At 33.8% G+C, this 22,310-nt stretch overlaps 2 long non-coding RNA genes across 2 annotated transcripts in view; one reads left to right on the forward strand and one right to left on the reverse strand.

Annotated features, from left to right (window-relative positions):
• LOC135269473 (uncharacterized) overlaps positions 1-5,571 on the forward strand; it is a 65,943-nt gene extending 60,372 nt beyond the window's left edge. The window contains exon 3 of the long non-coding RNA XR_010337763.1: positions 5,131-5,571. This is a non-coding gene — a long non-coding RNA (uncharacterized LOC135269473). The remainder of the gene's footprint in view (positions 1-5,130) is intronic.
• Positions 1-22,310, reverse strand: part of LOC135269480 (uncharacterized) — a 144,025-nt gene that overhangs the window by 67,638 nt on the left and 54,077 nt on the right. The window lies entirely within an intron of this gene.

Raw genomic sequence — 22,310 nt, forward strand, 5'->3', positions numbered from 1 at the left:
ATTACCAAGCAATTGCTGTACCTATAAGATGGATTTATTTTTGATAGTATTCTATCCTTTCCAAATACTCTTAAGGGAATCATGTATATACCACCTTATGGTAAGACTCTCATTAAATTATGTGGTTTACTTGTGGTTTATTAAATTAATAACTATAGGTCATCTGAATAATGATTTTATTTCAATGAATAAGGATAGTGTCAAAAGAAACAAAAAGTACTAGCTCCTAATAGGTTGTAATCAACCAAAAAACTCAAGCAAAACTTTCACATTAGCTCTTACTGTGGAGGCACCTAGTTTTTATAAATTAATTTTCTAAATATATTTAGTCCTCATTCTGAAATCTTTACTTATTTAGCATTTTGGTTTTGATGCCAATTTTGAGGTAAAGGAAAATATATACCACTTTTAGATTCGTAGAGTCATTCAATGCTAAAAAAAAAAGTGATATCAAAATAATTGGTCTTTAAAATTAATAATATCAAAACAATTTATTCATCTAATCATGAGCTTTTACAAATTTTAGGTTTTTACTCAATAGATTTTTGAGACATGAGTTTTGAGAAATAAATTATGTCATCTTATTTATCTAGAACTAAATTTTAGTCGCTATTATTATGACAAACAATTTTATATTCACCTATCCAACTTAGGCTTAAGAAATAAAATAGTCCAATGCAACTTAGAGATCAAAAAGTAAAATCACAGTCATGGTTATTGCTTCATGGGCAGTTTAATTTCCTTCAGTAGCAGTTTTCATCAAGGAAATAAGAATAGATTAGTTGTTCCAAAGATGAAGTGAAAAGCTCATAAAGCAGATATAAAGCTCAAAGAAGACTTGAACAAAGGTGTTTGGAAGGAGGCTAGGGCCTATAAAAAATCCTGAGACAGTCACATTAAGCGATAGGTGAAATGGCTCTTGACTACTTCCAGCTACCAATATTCCATCTGCATTCCATCTTGCTGAATTGCAGAGCTACAGAAGAATTTGATAATGTAAAAATTTTAGAATATACTAACTAGTATCTAGGCTTTATGTTTATATTGTTCTTGCTGTTATTTAATTCATATAGCAAATGCATGTGGAAAAAGAAGAAAAACTTCAGCTATATATTTGGACTATATTAAAATTTAAAACTTTTGCTCTATGAAAAACACTGTTAAGAGAATTAAAAGACAAGTCAACACCAGGAGAATCATTTGAACATATGGAAATAATATGCTATATAAAGGATTTATATCCAAAATATACTTCTAAAATGGACTTCTAAATATGCAACAGTATATATTTTTTAAATGCAACAAAGAAGATATATGGGTGACAAATAAGCATATAAAAAGATATTCAACAGAACTTGGCTTGTAAGAAGTGCAATTTCAAGCAAGGATGAGTTATCACAAACATTAAGTGTGCTAAAATGCAAAAATAAACTTCACAATATCAACTTATGGTGAGGATGCAAATCAACAGGAAAACAAAGTTCTACTATAAGATACAGTAGTCATTTTTTAGCTGCTTCCAATTCTTGGTGATTAGGAATATGGCTGCTACAAACATTCCTATGTTTTCCTGAATGAAGTATGGACTGTGACAATCTACTGATATTGATTTATCAGTTGTGACAAATATTCTATGCTAATATAAGATGTTAACAATAGAGGAAAGTGGGCACAAGGTACATAAGAATTCTCTGTGCTATCATCACATTTCTATAAATCTAAAATGCTTCTACAAGAAAATATTTATTATAAAAATGAGTTTCTACGACTCCAGTGATACAACACAACAGTACATTTTAAGAGGTAAATCTGGATTTGAACCAAGATTTTATTTCAAACTTTTAATGTACAAAGCCTGCTCCTAATAAAAGTAGTGAATAATTTACTAAATGCTTTATGGTAGAAATGTACTTTTGGTGATAAGTGATATAATTAATTTAATTTACAGAAGGCATACTCTGTCTCATCTGCACAGATAATTATATATTTATTGTGTGTTCTGTAAAATAAGAAAAATAAAAATAAAAATACTGAGTGGGTGCAGTAAATGTAAAGGTAAATAGAGATAGTACCAACTGCTCTTTCACATACCTCCTGCTTGTGAACTGATGAAGGATGTTCTGAATGTAGATGTTCTATATCCTTATGATTGAGCTGCAGAAATTATTAATGTCAATTTCTTTTTTTGTATAAAATGGCTTGAGCTAGAAGTGGGTTCCTATTTTCAGTTGTTTGTCTTTGCCTTAATGGAAAAAATCCTCTGGAAGGATTTGGGTCTGAGTAGCTCATCTGAATAAAGAAGATATGCACTGTAGAGGCCCTAATACCTGCCAGATGCTCAACCCCTCTACACTTTAAAGTAAAAGTGAAGTCTCTCTGGTCCCTTAACTCCTCAGAAATTAGAAAACTGTTATGAGAGGGTCTGGGAGAAATAGGAAGGCTATGAGGAAAAGCGTCAGACAGTAAATAAATACAGTTTTAAACTGTTACATTCGAATGTATTATGCTGCAATAAAAATGTATGTACTATACTAGATGTAATGTACTACCAAATATCCAAATTAAGTATATGTCTTTTAATAGGGTTTTATAAGAACTGTGATTTTAGTATTAAATATATTCTTAATTATTTTATGCTTGTGTGAAATGCTAAATGTTAGGGCTGGAGTGCAGGGGATGATGAGAGAGTAAGTCTTCCATATTCCTAGGATAAATTCTCCCTAACCACTCTTAACCCATTGCCCCATTCATCATTATTGGATTACACATGTGGGATGAGTTACCCGATCACTGAATATTGAAAATAACTGGGCACGTAAAATTCAGCTCACTCTGTCTTCTTTTCTCTTAGAAATTTGGTACATATACGAAAGACCCATTCTAGTCAACACTAAGTTTAATGTGGCTAGACTCTCACAGGGACAGACTAGTCATTGACCTGTCCTGTCTACATTTGTGTAGGACAGTTCATCTAATTTGGGGGTTCATCATTAAGCCTCTTTGTGTTGCACATCTACCTTCCATTTTCTAAAATCAGCACTTTTAGTGATGGATTTGGTCCCAGTTTACACTCCTCTGCCAATCTCAACTTATTCCAAACCAAGGTGGGAAACACAGGGATGGTATTAATTAGGACTCCCTCAAGACTCAGCTGAAGGCTGGAGAAAACTCATTTGTATATATTTATTTATATTTTTAATCTATTTTATTTTAGTTTGGTTTTTTGGAAATTAAGTTCTAACGTTGAATGACTTGCATTGTGTTTTGTGGTAGCTTGAACAATAGAAAGTAATCTATGGCCAACTTTGTTCTAGCAGGCATGTTGCCAGTGCCTGTCCAGATATAAGGAGGACTCTTTCCTCATCAGCGTTCATGTTACTTCCTAGTTACAGAACCAGGGAGGAGAAGACAGCCAATTTGTTGAGCTTCTTCTCTGATCCATATAATAGGAGACCAGGGTCACCAAGAAAATTTTATCTTTAAGGACACCATTAAAACAATGAATATCCTTTCTGATATTCTGGGGCTTTAACTGTTATATTTTATTCATACTGAAAAGGGGTAAAAGGTCTGCACTTGCTGACCTTATTAAATTCCAGTACACTTTGAAGCCTCATTCACACACTCCAGGTCTATCTCATCGACCTCCTGGGATCAGAAGCTACTTGTCTTGAGAAATGTAGATGAGTTGGATTTAAAAAAGAGAAGATAAAAATACTTGAGATGCTCTCTTCACCAAATCCTATACTTATTTCCTCTGCCATCCATCTACTTTAAAAACAAAACAAATTAATTTTGTCTCTGAAAACTTGATGATAATCATAGCTATAATTTTAATGAAAGTGGAAGGTGCTAAGGAATGGGGGTTGGTGGTGAGAGTATAACTACTGAAAGAACATGAAAGCCCCAATTCAGAACCGCATGAATTTTACTTTCTCTCATCTCTATCAAGTAATTATGAACAGATATTTAAGATTCTGTAGATAAGATGACTATTTGCATAAATACTCCCATTGTATCCCTGAATACATCAATTAGTACTTGCTAATTGTGTTTAGCACATGATTTGTGTCCCCACCCAAATCTCATTGGAAGAGGAACCTGGTGGGAGTGATTGGATCATGGAAGTGTATTTTCCCCTTGCTGTTCTTGAAACAGTGAATGCTCATGAGATTTGATGGTTTAAAAGTGTGTGGCACTTCGTTCACACCCTCTGTCTCTGGCCACGATGTAAAGAAAGTTCTTGCTTCCCCTTCACCTTCTGCCATAATTGTAAGTTTCCTGATGCCTCAGTCATGCTTCCTGTTAAGTCTGTGGAACTGTGAGTGCACCTTATTTCTTAAGTGTCATTGTTTGAGTGATAAATTAATTACCACCCTAAATATAGAAAGTTTCTTATTTTTTTCTTAACAATTAAAATGTAGAAAGAAATAATTATAGCCATAGATAATTATTTTCTTTATAATTAACCTAGAGCTAAAACATCCTAAATATATTTATAATTAATATATTCTAGGACAGCAAAGTTATAGTTTTACAAAAACTTTAGTGTATGACATATTATTTGAATTTCTCAGTATGCAATGCTTAAGTAGTATTTAAAATGTACACATTCTACATAATTGGAAGTAAATCACTCCTCAGTAATCGCATAGCATTTCATAGGTTTAAATGAAATATTGGTTGGCTGCTCGTTTGTTATTTTCTTCCCTTATTCCTTCCTGTTTACATCAAGTATAATTATTGGTATAAAAGAGGTTTTCAATACCCATTACTAAACTGCATTCTAGCCTGGGCAAGAAAGCAATACTCCTATTCTCTCTCTCTCTGTTTCTCTTCCTTTTTCCTCCTCTTCTTTATTCTTTTTCTTTCTTTCTTTCAAAAAATAAATAAATATATAAATAAAATAAAATGTACACATTGAAAATCCATTTATTATACTTCCTATTAAGTTTCTGGGTTTTGGGGTTTTTTTTTTTTTGCCAGCACCAAAATGTTATGATATTTTTACAGACTTATCTTGTAATAATTGTTTTGATTCGTAGCATGTCATTGCTTGGCAGATTGTATATCTTTGTTCCTCTCACAATAAACCTCTAAAAATATCTCATTATTATTCTAATTTTACAGGTTTATAGCTGTAAATAAGAAGATTAAAAAGCTTTTTCAAGACACTCAGCCAGCAAAAGAGAATCTCCTTTCAAGCTATGATCTTTTTATTGGGGTTCTGAACTCTGAAGCACTATCCTTTATAAACCTGCCCCCTTCTAACATATCTGCCTATGTTGGCATGCAAAAACCTTTATATCAGAATCTCCCTGCCACAGATTATAGAGACCACTCATTAGTTCATGCCCTTGAAGACTGCCATCACTTATTAATCACCTTGCAAAATTCCAATATCTCTAGCAGTGTAATCCAGCACCTAATCTCAATACTGCTTTGAGAGCTTTCCCTGATGAACCCCACTGTTTACATCATTTTGGACTCTCTCAACTGTGCTGTAAGGAAGCTCTTATATGCTCAGTGACTTTACTGAAGTTCCTTACCTTTCTTGGACTTAATATTTGACCCCTCATCTATATACCTCTACTTCCCTTGTCATTATTATTGAACAGTCTCTATAGATATATCTCTCTGTACATAAGTGCATTGTCTCCTTAGCCATGGTATTCCTCTCCTTTCCAAGTCTCATAAGGACAGGGAATATTTTATGGAATACTATGTTAGGTTTTAGAAATGTAGTTTAACACAAATTTGAACAGTTCCAGAAAACGTAATGTTCTCTCTCTTCCATTTTTGCTCTCCTAAATATTTATGTTTTTCAATGCCCCTATAGACCAACATTTTCTGCTTATTCATTCATATATAATAAAACAAGACTTTATGACATTTATTGAGTTTTATATTCCTATCATTCCAAAACTGGAATGAATTTTATTTTTCCAGTTTTCATTGAAGGCACTTTAGTACAGGCTGAGTGAATGTTCTCTTTTATGATAATCAACTGCATTGAGAGTAACAATTTATTATTGTACAAATGAAGTCATCTAGAAGTGAATTATATATGGGGATAAGACAATCTCTGTGTTTACCTGGGAAGACACCTCACTAGCTACTTGGCAGTTACCAGACTTTGATTTTATTCTTCTGCACTACCTTCCTTATTCTCAGGGGAAGATCTCACGTCTGTATCATTGAAGATACCTATGCCATTAGGTGAGATATAAATCTCTCCCCACTGGGGGGGGGGGGAACTCATTTCCAATTGCTGCCATTCTATTAGTTTTCTATTATTGTATAATTTTTTTTTTTTTTTTGAGATGGAGTTTCGCTCTTGTTACCCAGGCTGGAGTGCAATGGCACGATCTTGGCTCACCGCAACCTCCGCCTCCTGGGTTCAAGCAATTCTCCCGCCTCAGCCTCCCAAGTAGCTGGGACTACAGGCGTGCGTCACCACGCCCAGCTTTTTTTTTTTTGTATTTTTAGTAGAGACGGGGTTTCACCATGTTGACCAGTATGGTCTCGATCTCAACCTCGTGATCCACCTGCCTTGGCCTCCCAAAGTGCTGGGATTACAGGTGTGAGCCACCGCACCTGGCCTGTATAATATGTTTTTATGAATTTGGAAGCTTGAAATGATACTCCTTTAGTGATATCTCAGTATCTCTAGAAGAGCAACACAGCATGGTTGGATTCTCTGCTCCAGATTTCAAAAGTTGAAAGTTACAATGAGAATCACAAAACACTGGTTAACGAAATAAGAGACAGCACAAACAACTGATAAAACATTCTGTACTCATGGGTAAAAAGAATTAATATTGTTAAAATGGCTATACTGCCCAAATGAATGTACATAGTCAATGCTATTCCTAGCAAACTACCAACTACATTTTTAATGGAAATAGAAAAACTACTCTAAAACTGTTATGAATCAAAAAATAAAAGTAAAAATAAAAAGCCTGAATTGCCAAATAATCCCACACAAAAAGAAAAAAGCCAGAGGCATTACATTATTCAACTTCAATATATACTACAAAGCCACAGTAACCAAAACAGCATGCAGTTGAACTGGGGATTCGGAAACTTTCAGTGAAAAGATGAAGCTTTATGTGGGATATAATTAATGTCTAGGATATTTGAAAAGCAAAATATAAATTGAAGATTTTAAGTAGACCAAACTTGAGAAGATGAAATGTGACTAAGCCTTGTGGGGGCTGCTTATCTCAAAGTGAAGATACTGATTGGACAACACAAATGAGCAGATAAAATAAACTAGGCAATGTTGAAAATTAACCATTTCTATGAATGAAGAGTGATAGGACTGAGGGCTGCATGGCCAGGTGTAAAATCAGTTTGACCCAATCAGATCCACTTCACTATTTCAGACACATGCATAGATTAGATTCTGCATAATCTGGGAATAGAGAAGGTTATAAGACAATTAATGTTTGAAAGGGAAAATAACACTTATCAAAAATTATGTTTCAATAAGTAAATATGTATTCCCCACTACGGTACTATCATAGGTACTTTGTTATTACAATGCAAGTCAAGCTCATCTTGCTCCAAAAGAAGCTCCTTTTTAAACTATGAAAGATCAACCTCAAGATAGTAGTATAGTATAAAGAAAAGTATATTTTGAAGACAGTAGTATAGTATAAAGAAAAGTATATTTTTGTTAGCTAACTATTGGTCTTTATAGAAAAATCTGTATTATTAGACAATATTTATTGCAACATAGGGACTAATTTGTCCTTGTATGTAAATAAAAGGGTCTAAGAATAGAAATCTACCAGTAGAAATTTTACTGTCATAGGTACCTTTGCTTTATTTTATTCTTATTCAATCCCTAAGTTAAAATTGCACAGAACAAATGCTTGGCAGTTAGGAGTGCATTGTCTATTGTTCCTCAAGTACCATCTGGCACAGCAATCTTGACTGCAGAAAGTGCTTAATGACCATCCTGACTGATGGCTATAATAGATGCATCTCTGCTACTTTTGCAAGATCTATGAGTAATTATAACCAGAAGGACGGCAGTCACAAATCTCAACAGAGTGTTCAGTTATTTCCAATGCCTAAGACATTTTAAGAATGTGAAATTCAGCAAGACAAACAAACAGGCTGGTTAAGAAAGTCATCATACATAATAAAATACCAAATAAATAACAAAGTATGCCACTGAATTCTTGTTCTGTGCACAACTTATTTTGTTACATGACTTCTTTCCAGGAAGTTAAAGGGAAAAAAACTGTTTGCTTATATTTCATGAACAAAGGCAGCATTTCCCTGAACCTTCTCAAGTCATAACATCTAACAAATTCTATGTGTAAAGCATGAAATTAATAATGGCAAAAATAGAAAGGAGTTTGAGCAAATCAACAGAGGATGAAAGATAGTACAAGTGTGTAATGAGACTCTTGGAAGCATGGGAATTATATTAAATGCTAATTGTCACTTAGATACGTACTTATAACTTCTACATTCCCAGTCCAGATCCTTCATAGGACTTATAAAAAACTGTAAGTACATATTTTGTACATGAACTCAGAAATCTTACTTTGAGAAGTAATACCTAATGTTATGCATACTTCACTTCATATACATAAATCTATTTAAGATCTCAAGAAGTTAGTCAAAGTTAAGTTTAACTAAATAAAAGAATCACCATAGTCACCAAATTTGGTCCAGAGCTGGTAATTGCCAGTGATAAATGAAAATCACTGTTACTACCTAACTGATATTTTGTAAGCCTAAATTGCACTACAAAGCTGTATTTATTATATATAATGATAATATTACATTAATACACTGAAACTAGCTATGTTATATAAAATAAATGGCATGCTCATATTTGCAGATGATATTACTATTCCTCTATTGTTTCCTTTAAGAAGTGTCTTCTAGGAGAGAGATCCAAGATGGCTGACCACTAGCAGCTCGGGATTGTAGCTCCCAGTGAAAGTGCAGAGAACGAGAGGACACTACACTTTCAGACAAATTTTTGTTGCTCATGGACCAGGAGATTCCCAGCGGAGGAGCCCCACGGGTCGCCAGCGCAACTCTTGTGGCCGGCGCGGTGGTTTTGCTGGTGCCTCAGCGCGGCAGTACTTGGTGCAGAGTGAGCGGGACTGGGTCCCCTTATGGCCAATCCCCGGGCAGAAAAGCACCATCAATCTTAACACCGCTGTTGTGGCCGGAGCAGTAGATTGCTCAGATTTTGGCGCTGGAAATCAACAAGCTGGACGTCCACTCAGAAACCTAATTTGAAAGTCGGAAATCACAAAGACGACAGGTGGATAAATTTACAATGATGGGAAGAAACCAGTTTAAAAAGGCTGAGAATACCCAAAATCAGAATGCCTCTCCCTCTACAGGGGATCACAGTTCCTCATCAGCAACAGAACAAGCCCTGATAGAGAATAAGTGCATTCCATTAACAGAAGTAGGCTTCAGAAGGTGAATGATAAGAAACTTCTGTGAATTAAAAGAACTTGTTCTAACTCAATGCAAGGAAACTAAGAACTTTGAAAAAAGGTTTGACAAAATGCTGGCGAGAATAGACAATTTGGAGAGGAATATGGGTGAATTAATGGAGCTGAAAGACACAACACGAGAACTTCGCGAAGTATGCACAAGTTTTAATGGCCAAATTGATCAAGCAGAAGAAAGGATATCAGAGTTCAAAGACCAACTTAACGAAATAAAATGAGAAGTCAAGATTAAAGAAAAAAGGATAAAAAAGAATGAGCGAAGTCTCCAAGAAATATGGGACTATGTGAAAAGACCTAATCTACATTTGATAGGTGTACCTGAATGTGACGAAGAGAATGAATCCAAGTTGGAAAATACTCTTCAGGAGATTTTTTAGGAAAACTTTCCCAACCTAGTAAGACAGGACAATATTCAACTCCAGGTAATACAGAGACCACCACAAAGATATTCCTCGAGAAGACCAACCCCAAGGCACATAATCGTCAGGTTCATTAGGGTTGAAATGAAGGAGAAAATACTAAGAGCAGCCTGAGAGAAAGGTCAGGTTACCCACAAAGGGAAACCTATCAGACTTACAGCAGATCTCTCAGCAGAAACCCTACAAGCCAGAAAAGAGTGGGGGCCAATATTTAACATCCTTAAAGAAAAGAACTTTCAACCCAGAATTTCATATCTAGCCAAACTGAGCTTCAAAAGCAAAAATAAAATCTTTTGCAAACAAGCAAGTACTTAGAGATTTCACCATCACCAGGCCTGCTTTGCAGAAGCTTCTGAAAGAAGCACTATTCGTATAAAGGAGTAATCAATATCAGCCTTTCCAAAAATATATCCAGCTAGCATCAAATGGCAGTATTAAACTCATATATATTATTAACTGGATAAAAAGCCAAAACCCATCAGTACACTGTATCCAGACCCATCTCACATGCAACGATACACAAAGACTCAAAACCAAGGGACAGAGGAAGATTTACTAACCAAACGGAGAGCAAACATAAATAAATAAATAAAAAGCAGGAGTTGCAATTCTCACCTCTGATAAAATAGACTTTAAAGCAACAAAGATCAAAAGAGGCAAAGAAGAACATTACATAATGGTAAAAGGATCAATGCAACAAGAAGAGCTAACGATCCTATATATACACGTACCCAATACAGGAGCACCCAGATATATAAGACAGGTTCTTAATGACTTATAAAGAGACTTGGCCTCCCACACAATAATGGTGGGAGACTGTAACATCACATTGTCAATATTAGACTGATCAACGAGATAGAAAATTGACAAGGATATCCAGGACTTGAACTCAGACCTGGAACAAGTAAACTTGATAAACATTTATAGAACTCTCCACTTCAAATACACAAAACATACATTCTTATCAGTACCATATCACACCTATTCCAAAAGTGACTACATAATTGGAAGTAAATCACTCCTCAATAATTGCATAGCATTTCATAGGTTTAAATGAAATATTGGTTGGCTGCTTGTTTGTTATTTTCTTCCCTTATTCCTTCCTGTCTCCATTGTTAAGCACAATTATTGGCATAAAAGAGGTTTTTAATTCCCATTTTTAGACTGCATTCTAGCCTGGGCAATAAAGCAATACTCCCGTTCTCTCTCCCTCTTTCTCTTCCTTTTTCTTCCTCTTCTTCATCCCTTTTTTTCTTTCTCTCTCTCTTCCTTCCTTTTTTTTTCTTCAAAAAAAAGAAAAAGAAAAAGAAAAAAAAGAAATGTGGTGTTTAATTTCTATGTGTGTGTGTGGAGATTTACCTATTATCTTTCTGTTATTGATTTCTAGTTTGATTTAATTGTAAAAAAAAGTGTCTTCTATATATTACATATGCTAGGTCATGCAAACATTAAAAAGATATGGCTCTTGCCTCAAGGAAGATATAAGTTAGGAATCACATAGTCTGAATATTTTCCAGCAATGTAAACTACATGGATGCACCAAATCATCTATCTTCTCTGTATGCTCGTCATCTTAACCAGTGCTGTAGGTTTGCCAAGTCACTGGCTAGCATACCTATTACACTCACCAAAATGAAGATACAGCTAGGGAAGATAAATAGTGTATTATTATTGGACAGAACTATTTTTATATATGCAAGGTATCTCTACAATCTACTTTGACCTAATTAATTTTATGACATATTCTAGACAAAGCCACATCAATAGAGCTCTGTAATACACAAAAGGCCAAAATTGGCTGTGTGTGCAAAAGACATAAGTTCAAATCACTGAGATATTCTTGCTGTCACTATTCAAGTTAGAGCAATGTCAGTCATTAAAAATTCTGATTCATGCCACAATCTTTGACCACCCTGGAAATCTACTGATTGTTAACCACTTGCAAGAGTCTGAGTTGGAAAGTAGGGCTATCTCTATAACTTATCACCAGCTCACCCTCTTTCCGCAGGTTCTGTGCACTATTTGGTAAGATCCTAAAGAACAGATGCTATGTCATATTTATTAATTCGGTGTTCAAAGTATTGAAGACAGTATCTAAATTGGAAGGGTGGCACATCATGATGAAATCTCATCTGAGGATCAACTATACAATGCTTGAGGCAGAATACATTGTCAGAAATCTCACATCAGATTAAATAAACAGCATCTATAGTCGTTTTCAGTATAGAAATTCTAAGTCAAGCTATTTCATCAGTAGTAGACTTTGTTATGTAGTAGTTCATATCATATCTTATATAATTACCAAATCTAATTATAATCATATTCTACATATGTAAATTTTATATCTTGCAAAGATAACTCATGTAAGGGTAATTCTATATTCACACTTAAGTTCCTTGGTTTTGTTTATTTCCATCTCTCCCTAGATTTGCATCTTTTAGGTGTGTTTATGGAAATGTGGATGTATATGAGAATTCATGTATAATTCTATATGTTGAATACACAGGAAATGTTATAGATTCTCAGAAAATTCTTTAAAAATGTAATATTTTCACCCCCATTATGTTTCAAAAATGAGTATTAAATTGTTATGTAACAAAATACTTTCACTGTAAAATATTATCTGAATGTTATAGGCATCTTTTAAAACTTTCAGATACACTATATTTTTGCTTAAATGATACATTCTGAGTAAGTTTATAAACTTTTTCCCATATTAATACATTTTTAGCTCCTAAAATGATTTTTCTATAACATGAAATAGAATACAGTAATATAAAAAATACATGCCGGTGCAGTGTCTCATGCCTGTAATCCTAGCAATTTTCAAGGCCAACACAAGAGAACTGGTTGAGGCCAGGAATTCAAGATATGCCTGGGCAACATAGTGAGACTTCATCTCTACAAAAAAATATAAAAATTAGCCAAGGATGATGGTGCACTCCTGTAGTTCCAGCTATTTGGGAGGCTGAGACAGGAAGATCCCTTAAGCTCAGGAGCTTGAAGCTGCAGTAAGCCAAGATTGTGCCACTGCATTCCAACCTGGGTAGTGGAGCATGACCTCATCTCAAAGAGCAAAAAACAAACAAACGAACAAAAAAACCCTGCTACAAATACAAAAAAATAAATAAATAAAATAACCAACAACATCCCATGCAAAACATAGAATTTAACTGTTCTGAAATCATCAAAAGGGGTTGGACTTTGATATGCCCTGTTCAAATAGCATTAGTAGGTATTTTGTTGAAGACAGTAAAAGACATGATTTAGGAAAATATTAAGTGTATTTCTTAAGCTCTTGATTCTGCAGAGTAGATTTTTTGAAATGTTTTATCAGAGGCATGTGAACCAGAGAAACTCCATCTTGAATAGGAACTGAGTAAAATTAGGCTGAGACCCACTGGGCTGCATTCCCACATGGTTAAGGCATGCTAAGTCACAGGATAAGACAGGAGACTGGCACAAGACACAGGTCATAAAGACCTTGCTGAAAAAAATTTTGCAGTAAAGAAACTGGCTAAACCCCAGCGAAACCAAGATGGTGATCAGAGTGACCTCCATTTGTCCTCACTGCTACACTCCCATTAGCATTATGAGAGTTTACAAATGCCATGGTAACATAAGGAAGTTACCCTGTATGGTCTAAAAAAAGGAGGTGTGATGAATAATCCACCCCTTGTTTAGCATATCATCAAGAAATAAATTAAAATGGGCAACCAGGAGCCCTCAGGACTACTGTGTCTACGGATTAGCCATTCTTTTATTCCTTTACATTCTTATAAACTTGCTTTCACTTTATGGACTTGTGCTGAATTCTTTTTTGCAGATCCAAGAATCCACTCTTGGGGTCTGGATTCAGACCCCTTTCCTGCAGCAGCATCAATCAGTTAATCAGCATTAAATGTGGCCTTCAAGGAATTATTGATAAATGTTTAATTTCAACCTTTTATTTCAGGCTTTCTAAATCTTCCAAGAGACATGTATGTTAGCATCCTCCATCTGATTTTTATGGTTATTTATTTTGTTACTCTTAGGAAACAAATGAATCCATTTGTTTTTAAAAATTAGTGTGGACACAAAAATGTGCCTGTGTTAATGCTACTAATTTACATAGGGATGTTGTTAGAAATTTACAAATTTATGCCAAAATCAGTCTATGTAGTCAGCGTTTACTATCAGTTCTTCTCACAGAGGATGTAGTAGAGAGATGAAAGCATAAAACTCATGTCAATACTTTATCACTGTCTAAAGCATCTGTAAATGGTAAAACCATAGCAATATACTTTCTGGAAATGAGTTAGGTTTTAATAGCACAGAACTCTAGAAATCCTCTGGTTGTCTTATTTAGAATGCTAGCCTAAAGCAGGATGGAAATTAAAGTTGAAATATCTCGGTTATCCATGACATTTTACTACTGTGTTACTGCTGTGGGTATAGAACTGATTATTAAAATACTTGTTTCCCCAGTGGGATTTTCATTCCAGGTGTTTTGATTGTGATAAGAGCAGTAATCCTTTAACTATCCTTTTGGGTATGATAAAATTATTTCAAGTAAATAAGAATTAATCATAGATTTTATATAAGCTGGATAATCTTTTATCACTACACTGAGAGGTAGTAGCTGACATCTGCATTTCTTGCTTTCCTTTGACTATTGATTTTATTTTTACCTGTGATTATGTGAATTCACACCATTTTGGTCTTATTGTGATAGGGTCAGCTCCTCTTCTCTTACAGTTTGCCATCTACTCTGTGGGTAAAGCTATTCTCTGCATATTGATGGAAGAAGAAATGTTACTGAATCATCTGTTAAAAAAAAAGTATGCCAGCTATCTATTGTGGAAGCTATTAACAGCAAAATGAACCTTACCTGTAATGGCTGGAATAGCAGAACAAATGTGTACACATTTGTACACAGACACATGCACATGCATACACACACAATTGCTTCTGAAGCACTCAAAAAAGTATTATTTTACAGATATCTGTTCTGGTAGAAAACAAGTTTGTGAATCTTCTATTTTATTTCTTCACTGCAGTAATTAAATGTCATGGCTTCTTCCTCATTCCTGGTAGTAATTCACAACTCGATGACATAGGTATGTGCCACTAATTGTTTACATAATCTCTTTTAGATTAGGGTGTACAGTGTGGCTACACACTCTCTATTTCCAAATGGCTGAATCTAAACTTAAAGCTGACTTGGGAAGGCTGACATTTTGATGGCTTTCAAATTCATATTTTTTACAAATTTACTGCTTACTTCAAGGATATAAAAAGTGGGAAGAGACTGAGGTTATGAGCAGTGTTACATATAGGAGAAGAAAGGAGACAGAGAGAGATTGTTTGTCTGTTACCTATTCGTTATCATCATTCTTTCTTAACCACAGAGATATACGGGAACAAGCTATAAAAATACAGAAAAGCACAAATCTTGGCAAAATAAGCACACTCATAAAGAATTAAATGTATAACAAATAAAATGGAAGAAAAGAAACAGCAACTATATAGTCAATCACACAGGTATATAGGTAGGGAGGGTGTGTGTATGTGTATATGGTTGCATAAAATACAACTGAAAATCAGACACACGTTAGCTAAATAAAGTATGTATGTATATATTTATTTATTTATTCATCCTTTCACTCATTCAGCATCCATTATGCACTTGTGCTAAGTGCCTGACAGTGACATCAGTGTTTTTAACTGACATTTAAGAGTTGCTCTTTGTATACATGAAATTATATTTTCCTAACAAAAGGGTCATGTGAAGTACCATTATGAACTAAATATGATAGATAAGAAGTTGTCTATTTCCACCATGTATAGGTAAAATTTACCTTTTCTCTAAAGGAGTCTGTTGGGATTTTTATAAAGGCATATATATTTTTTCTGCTAACAGGCCATATATTTTCTCCAGTGTAATTCCATAGTAAGTATCAATAGAATGGAGATGAGTATATAGGATAAAAATTACATAAAATTATGGACTATTCTGTACATTGGAATGGGGATATCTGTGCCAGAATTAAAAACTTAGAGAAATTATAACTTGTAGTGATAAACAAACGGCATTGTATTTAGCCTGGCTGAGCTGGAACCTGAGTATTTACATCTTTGATCTGACCTTAGGAAATGAGTTAATGCTCTGGTCCTTCATCTGTTAATCTGTATAATGGGAATAATCATGATAACCAGCTCCAAAGGATTATGTGAAAATTGAATGAGATCATGCATGTAAATCCCTTGATCTATAATAAATTCACAGTATACAGTATATGTTAGTGCTCTTTCTCTCTCATTCATATATATATATATACACATACATATACACACAGATCTGTAATGATAATAATAATAATAAATCAGTTTAGCATCCTCAAAAGAATTTTCAGTTGGACTATTACTTAGGACACACATATTCAACATCAGCATTTTAAAAGATCAGGAAATAAGACGACTTTTATGGCAGTGCCTGATACATTTTTATAAAAGATAAATGATCAATTAAATATATTTAGGGAGACATTATTGGGAAAATATTATGAAATTATAATGCATTTCACTATAAGTGACTGAAAATGAGACTATCTTTATATTTCACCTTACCAAAATTACACTTACATAATAAAGTATTCTAAATATAATAGTCGAAGATGGGTAGTCACAATGGTCATTTTATTTTAAAATTAAACTTTAACTATATTCTTCTACTAACTTATGTAGAATCATTTCAGCAAGTGTGCTCTAAGTAGAAATGGATGATTTGGGTCAGCAGGAAGGGAATGTCTTTCCAAAAACTGAGCAGATGAAAAGCATCAGTGAAACTCTATATATTCTTTAACATTTAAGTATTATTTAATATTTTATATTTCTTCATCTCTACATCCACAACAGATAATACATGCCTTTTTTATAGCACATATAGCTCTTTTTATATTCCTATTTTCTTGACCTCAAGGACAGAAAATTAATGATGCTTTAGCAGGTTTTGTTGCTCTAGCTTCTTAATGGACTTGGTAGTTCCAGCTTATGAAGTTTTCTCTAATGATTTCATTTAATAATTTGTCATTTCTTTTCTACTTCAATAATAGTATAGAAACATCTTTTATAGCATGTGTAGCTCTTTTCCTTATAGCTATCTCCCAGACCTCAAAGAAAGAAATTAATCATGTTTTAATGGGCTTGGTAGCTAAAGTTTCTTATTCTGTCATGTAGTATGAATGATTTTTTATTTTCTTATATAAAGAATTTGACTATATAAAACAGAAATATAAAATAATATTAGAATGAGAGAATTCCTATACACCAAAGTGACTGTGTGAAAGGCACAGTTCCTATATACAAACATTTACAAAAGAATAGTAGGAATTTTTTTTTTTTTTTTTTACCTCTTGAGCTTCTCAGAAACATGAAGCATTTACAGAGAAATTTGAGAAAAGAGAGAACACTGTTCTAGAGATCTCTTTGGAATATTTTTCTCCTGCATCACATGCCCACAGTAGAGGAAAGATGGTGAGACAGTGCTACCTTCTAATATCCAACTTTCTCTTATTAAATGTTTTTAATCAATAAATTAAAATTGTACATATATAGCAAAATATATATATGTATATAATATACTTGCTATATATATGGCAAAATAGCATGTGTATATATATGTGTGTATATATATATTATATGTAATGTGTGTGTATATACATATATACACACACATATATATATATACACACACACACACATATATCATATGTAATGATTAAATCAGGGTAAATGGAATAGCCATCACCTCAAACATTTATTATTTTTTTGTGTTAGGAACATTTCAAATCTTCTCTTTTTGCTCTTTTGAGATGTAAAATAAATTCTCATTAACTACAGTTGCCCTATTGTGCTATAGAACATGACAACTTATTCTTTCCATCTGACTGTATTTGTAGCCACTCAATCCCAGCCCACAAACTTCCCATCCTCTGGTAACTATCATTTTACACATTACTTCCATTAGATCATTTTTTTTAGGTCCCACATATGAGTAAGAACACGAAATATTTGTTTATTGCAGCACTATTCCCAATAGCCAAGATATGGACTCAATCTTAGTGTCCCTCAATAGATGAATGGATAAAGACAACATGGTTGTATACACAACAGAATATTATTTAGCCACAAAAAGAATAAAATTCCATCATTTGCAGTAACATAAATGGAACTAGAGGACATTATGTAAAGTGAAATAAGCAAACATCCTACTTCTGAGAGATGTTTCAAGGTAATCACTTGGGCAGTGATGAAATGTCTTACCTCCACTGAAGAGAAAGCAAATTTGTGCCTGATTTAACTCTCAGAAAGCTAAAGTTCACCTTTGGGGTCTGATGACATTTAGAGAAACCTAGAAGGTTAAAGAAGGGCTGAATTGAATAGCTGCTTGAGGGCAGGGGAGTTTCAAATCATTTTGTTTTGATATTAGCCTGATATCATAGAGATTGGGATCCCATAGAGGTGGGATAAAATAACCACGAATAAGTTAGGGCAATGAGGGAGATACTGAGTTTGGTCATCTTTTATCATGCCTCATTTTTCTTGGATGGAACAGGACCCTCAAGAGAAAGAAGAGGGTCTTTCAGATATTGAGAGGTGTGTCATATCTCACCAAGGTCAATGAGGGAGATACAGAGTTTGATCGTGTTTTGCCCTGCACATGACTCAAGTTGGAAGAGGAAGAAAGGCTTAACCCAAAGTCAAGTTCTAAATTTTGATTAACACATAAGGCTAGACGCGTTCATGTGTCAGCAACTTGAAGACTGGTTGTACTGTTTTAATATCTGAGAATGAGCAGAGAAACAAAAGGCAATTTTGAAGATTAGCCTCAATGAAACTATAAAAAAAAGCTATAGAGGTTTTATTTTAGTACTAAGTTTTTATTTATCATGATTCATATAAGTTCAACATAAACTGCATATAGTTGTTCTCAGAGAAAATAATATAAGACAAGTAGAAGTTGCAGATATTAACTGTGATTTGGAATTCTACACTGTTATTAAACCCATATCACAACTCAGAATTTCCCCTTGTTCTCAGATATGTTATCTGAAATTAGTTTGGGCCATGAAGATGGATTATTCTTTACATTTTGGAGGGGATTACCTAATTTTAATTTTCTAAAAATTCTGTAGGACACGTTCCCTCACTAAGATGGAAAATAATTTATTGTAGTTCATATTTTGTTTTAGTCTTCTCCTCACCACTTTGTTTATCAAGCTATTAGCAGAAAAATCTAGCCTTATTTTTTTCTAGTACAAACCTATCTCTTTTTACCCTACTGATGAAGCACTATAAAGAAAAACTTCTTTTATTTTTCCTTGAGAAAACTCAATACACTCTCAATAGCTCTTAGATAGGATTCAAGTGGGACCATGCCTGGGATTTTTCTGTTAATAAGTTGATAGTAATAAAGAGGCTGTTTAACCAGCTGCATGGACTAGGCCTCATCTGGTGTTTAAACCTTATTAAAGTAGTCTAAGCTCTGTACTGGTCTTCAGCTGTGTAAAATCAGAATATCGATTTTATCCATTTATCCAAAGACATTAGCTCATGCTTAAATTAACAAATTTATAAATTAGAAAATCAGTGTATTAGTCTATAATTTATACGTATACATAAAAATGTTATTTCTAATTTTTGTAGGTAGATAGGTTTATAAATAAACATAAATTGCAAGACATATAAGCATATTTTTTCCAAAAAGAGAGAGAGATTATGATTACTCAAGAAAGTATCATAAATTGTATTTTTCAAAACTAGAAACATTTGTCACTGAATAACTGACATCTCTTATTCTACCCTGGGCTTGCTTTCCCTCCCTCCCTCCCTTCTTTCTTTCTTTTCTTTCTCTCTCTTTCTCTCTTTCTTTCTTTCTTTTTTTGAGATACGGTCTCATTCTGTTGCCCAGCCTGGAGTACAGTGGTAGGATCATGGCTCACTGCAGCCTTGATCTCCCCAGGCTCAAGTGATCTTCCTACCTCAGCTTCTTGAGTTGTTGGGACTATGGATGTGTACTGCCATGCTTAGCTAATTTTTGTATTTTTAATAGAGATGGGGTTTTTCCATGTGTTCCAGACTGCTCTCACAAACTCCTGGGCTCAAGAGATCTGCCCACCTTGGCCTCTCAAAGTTCTAGGATTACAGGCATGAGCCACAGCGCCCAGCCTACTGGGCATATTTTGTTATATAATTTCATCATCACTCCGTGCCAGGATACGGCAATGTTGCAAATTAACAATTTTTATTTATTTTTAAAGCATTAAATACTGGTATCTTCTGCAGCAGTTTGGAGAATACCTATAGTCCTTTGAGGAGCTATGGTGATACCCTGGTCACATGTCCCCATCCAGGGGCTTCCTGTGCAGATATACTGTGATTCTTTCCTGTGTAACATTACAAACTTTGTATATGTATAGAGAGGGTCTATGACTCTAGTTTTTGTAGTAAATACAGAATGATCACTCTCTGTGTCACATAAGATTTTTCCATTTAATAATGTATCTTTGATATTCTTTCACATTAATATATATAAATATACTTTAATTTTAAACAGTTAGTCTTCTGTTGTATAGAGATAATATAACTAGTTATCTATGAATAACCTCATTCCACATTTTTTCCATTTTATAAATTATGCTGTAAGGAAACCTGTATTCATATATCTTAATGCAATTGTGCAAATTTATTTTTACAACACACCTTTTACAAGATAAATTGATGGAACTGTGAATATGAATGCAACCTGGAAAAGCGGGTTATTTGTCAGATCATCCTCCAAACAAGTTATTATTGCCCGCATTCCAACCAGAGGCCTGTTCCCTCGTATCTTCTTCATGATTTATTATTTTAAAACTTATTTTTTACCAATCTATTGGTAAAAATCAGGACAAAGTAGATTTTTATGATGTATCACTAATGGATAAACCAATAGTACACGGAGCCCATACGTCTTCCTCTTTCCCTTACTGCCTTTCATTCTCCCTCAATTTTCTCCTGCTTTTTATTCACCATCAACTCTTTAAAACTTACAGTTCAGCATATTACTTAATGGGCATAATTCATGATACTTGCTTCTTATTTTATAATTATAATTATAAAAGGTATTTATTTTAAAAAGTAAGTAAGTCAGCAGTTATACGGCATGTGTTCATAAAATTTTCCTTTGAACTAACCATAGAAAAGGCTTGGAAAAGCAAAAATATTGCAGATACGTATTGGATAGTTATTTTGCTTTTTTCTGGGTAGAGATCCCAAATTGTCTCTCTTACCTCATTGCCCTGTACATCACATTATACTTCTGGATTTTACATTTTTGTCAGAGATTATCTGAAAAAATGAAAATTATTTTAGTGTATAAAAAAGTACAATTGTCCATGCCTTCATTATACATTTGTTTAAGATGTGTTTCTGTTGGAGTAAGGATATAGGGAGAGTGCTATTCTGTTTGTAAGATTGTTATTTTATATGCGTGTATGATTTGATGAAAAAATGAACAAAGAAGTTATAAAATCATGACAAGTTGAGATTTAAATTTACTAATATACTCTGAAGTCTCAAGAGGTTTAATCAGATTCTAATATTTCTAGTAATTTCTGGTCACATTAAGTTACAAATTAATCTGGGCAGTTTATTGGCCTCATGAGTTTAAATTTATTCAGTGTCAAAACAAAAGAGTAAATACTTCTAAAATACAATTTGAATGCCTAATCAGCTGTGATTATTTACATGATAGATAAATACAGTCTTGCCACTTGGCAGAAGCAATAGTAAGAAGGACAATAAATATGTATATTGGGATTTAAAGGACATTCTTTTTCTCCAGAGCTGATATAGTAGACAAGAATATAACATTTCTATATTGCTTGGTGGAATTTTACAATTAATGGATAGTGCTTTTGCTTACTGTGAATGTAAGCCAAAAATTGAGCCATGCTGCTAAGCTATCATTCTTGGTTTAAATTTGTACTCACCTCAACAACTGACTAGTCATTAATGAGATCACTAATCCCTTAAATGAAAATGATGTCTGAATCAAATTCCTCTCAGTAAATAGGTTTGCATTGCCAAACCAACTCTGGGAAGCTTTACAAAAAGATGTAATGTTGCAGAAACTTGCTCAGTTAAAAATATATTAAGAGCTACCACACAAGAAATACACTTATGCACAAACACACATATAAACTCTTGCATACACATACACTCACACATACAGATACACAACTTAACAACTTATTTATTAACAAATTTATCAGTATTACGTCTTCACAGTGTTGTAAGTTGTCATTGCAGACTGAATATTTAGTATGGTTAAATTCACTGGGAAAAAAATGCATTCTTGAAGTTGTAAAAC

This window comes from Aotus nancymaae, unplaced genomic scaffold (assembly GCF_030222135.1).
Source record: "Aotus nancymaae isolate 86718 unplaced genomic scaffold, 86718_ANA_hifiasm-v0.15.2.pri h1tg000002l, whole genome shotgun sequence".
NCBI classification, from domain to species: domain Eukaryota; kingdom Metazoa; phylum Chordata; class Mammalia; order Primates; family Aotidae; genus Aotus; species Aotus nancymaae.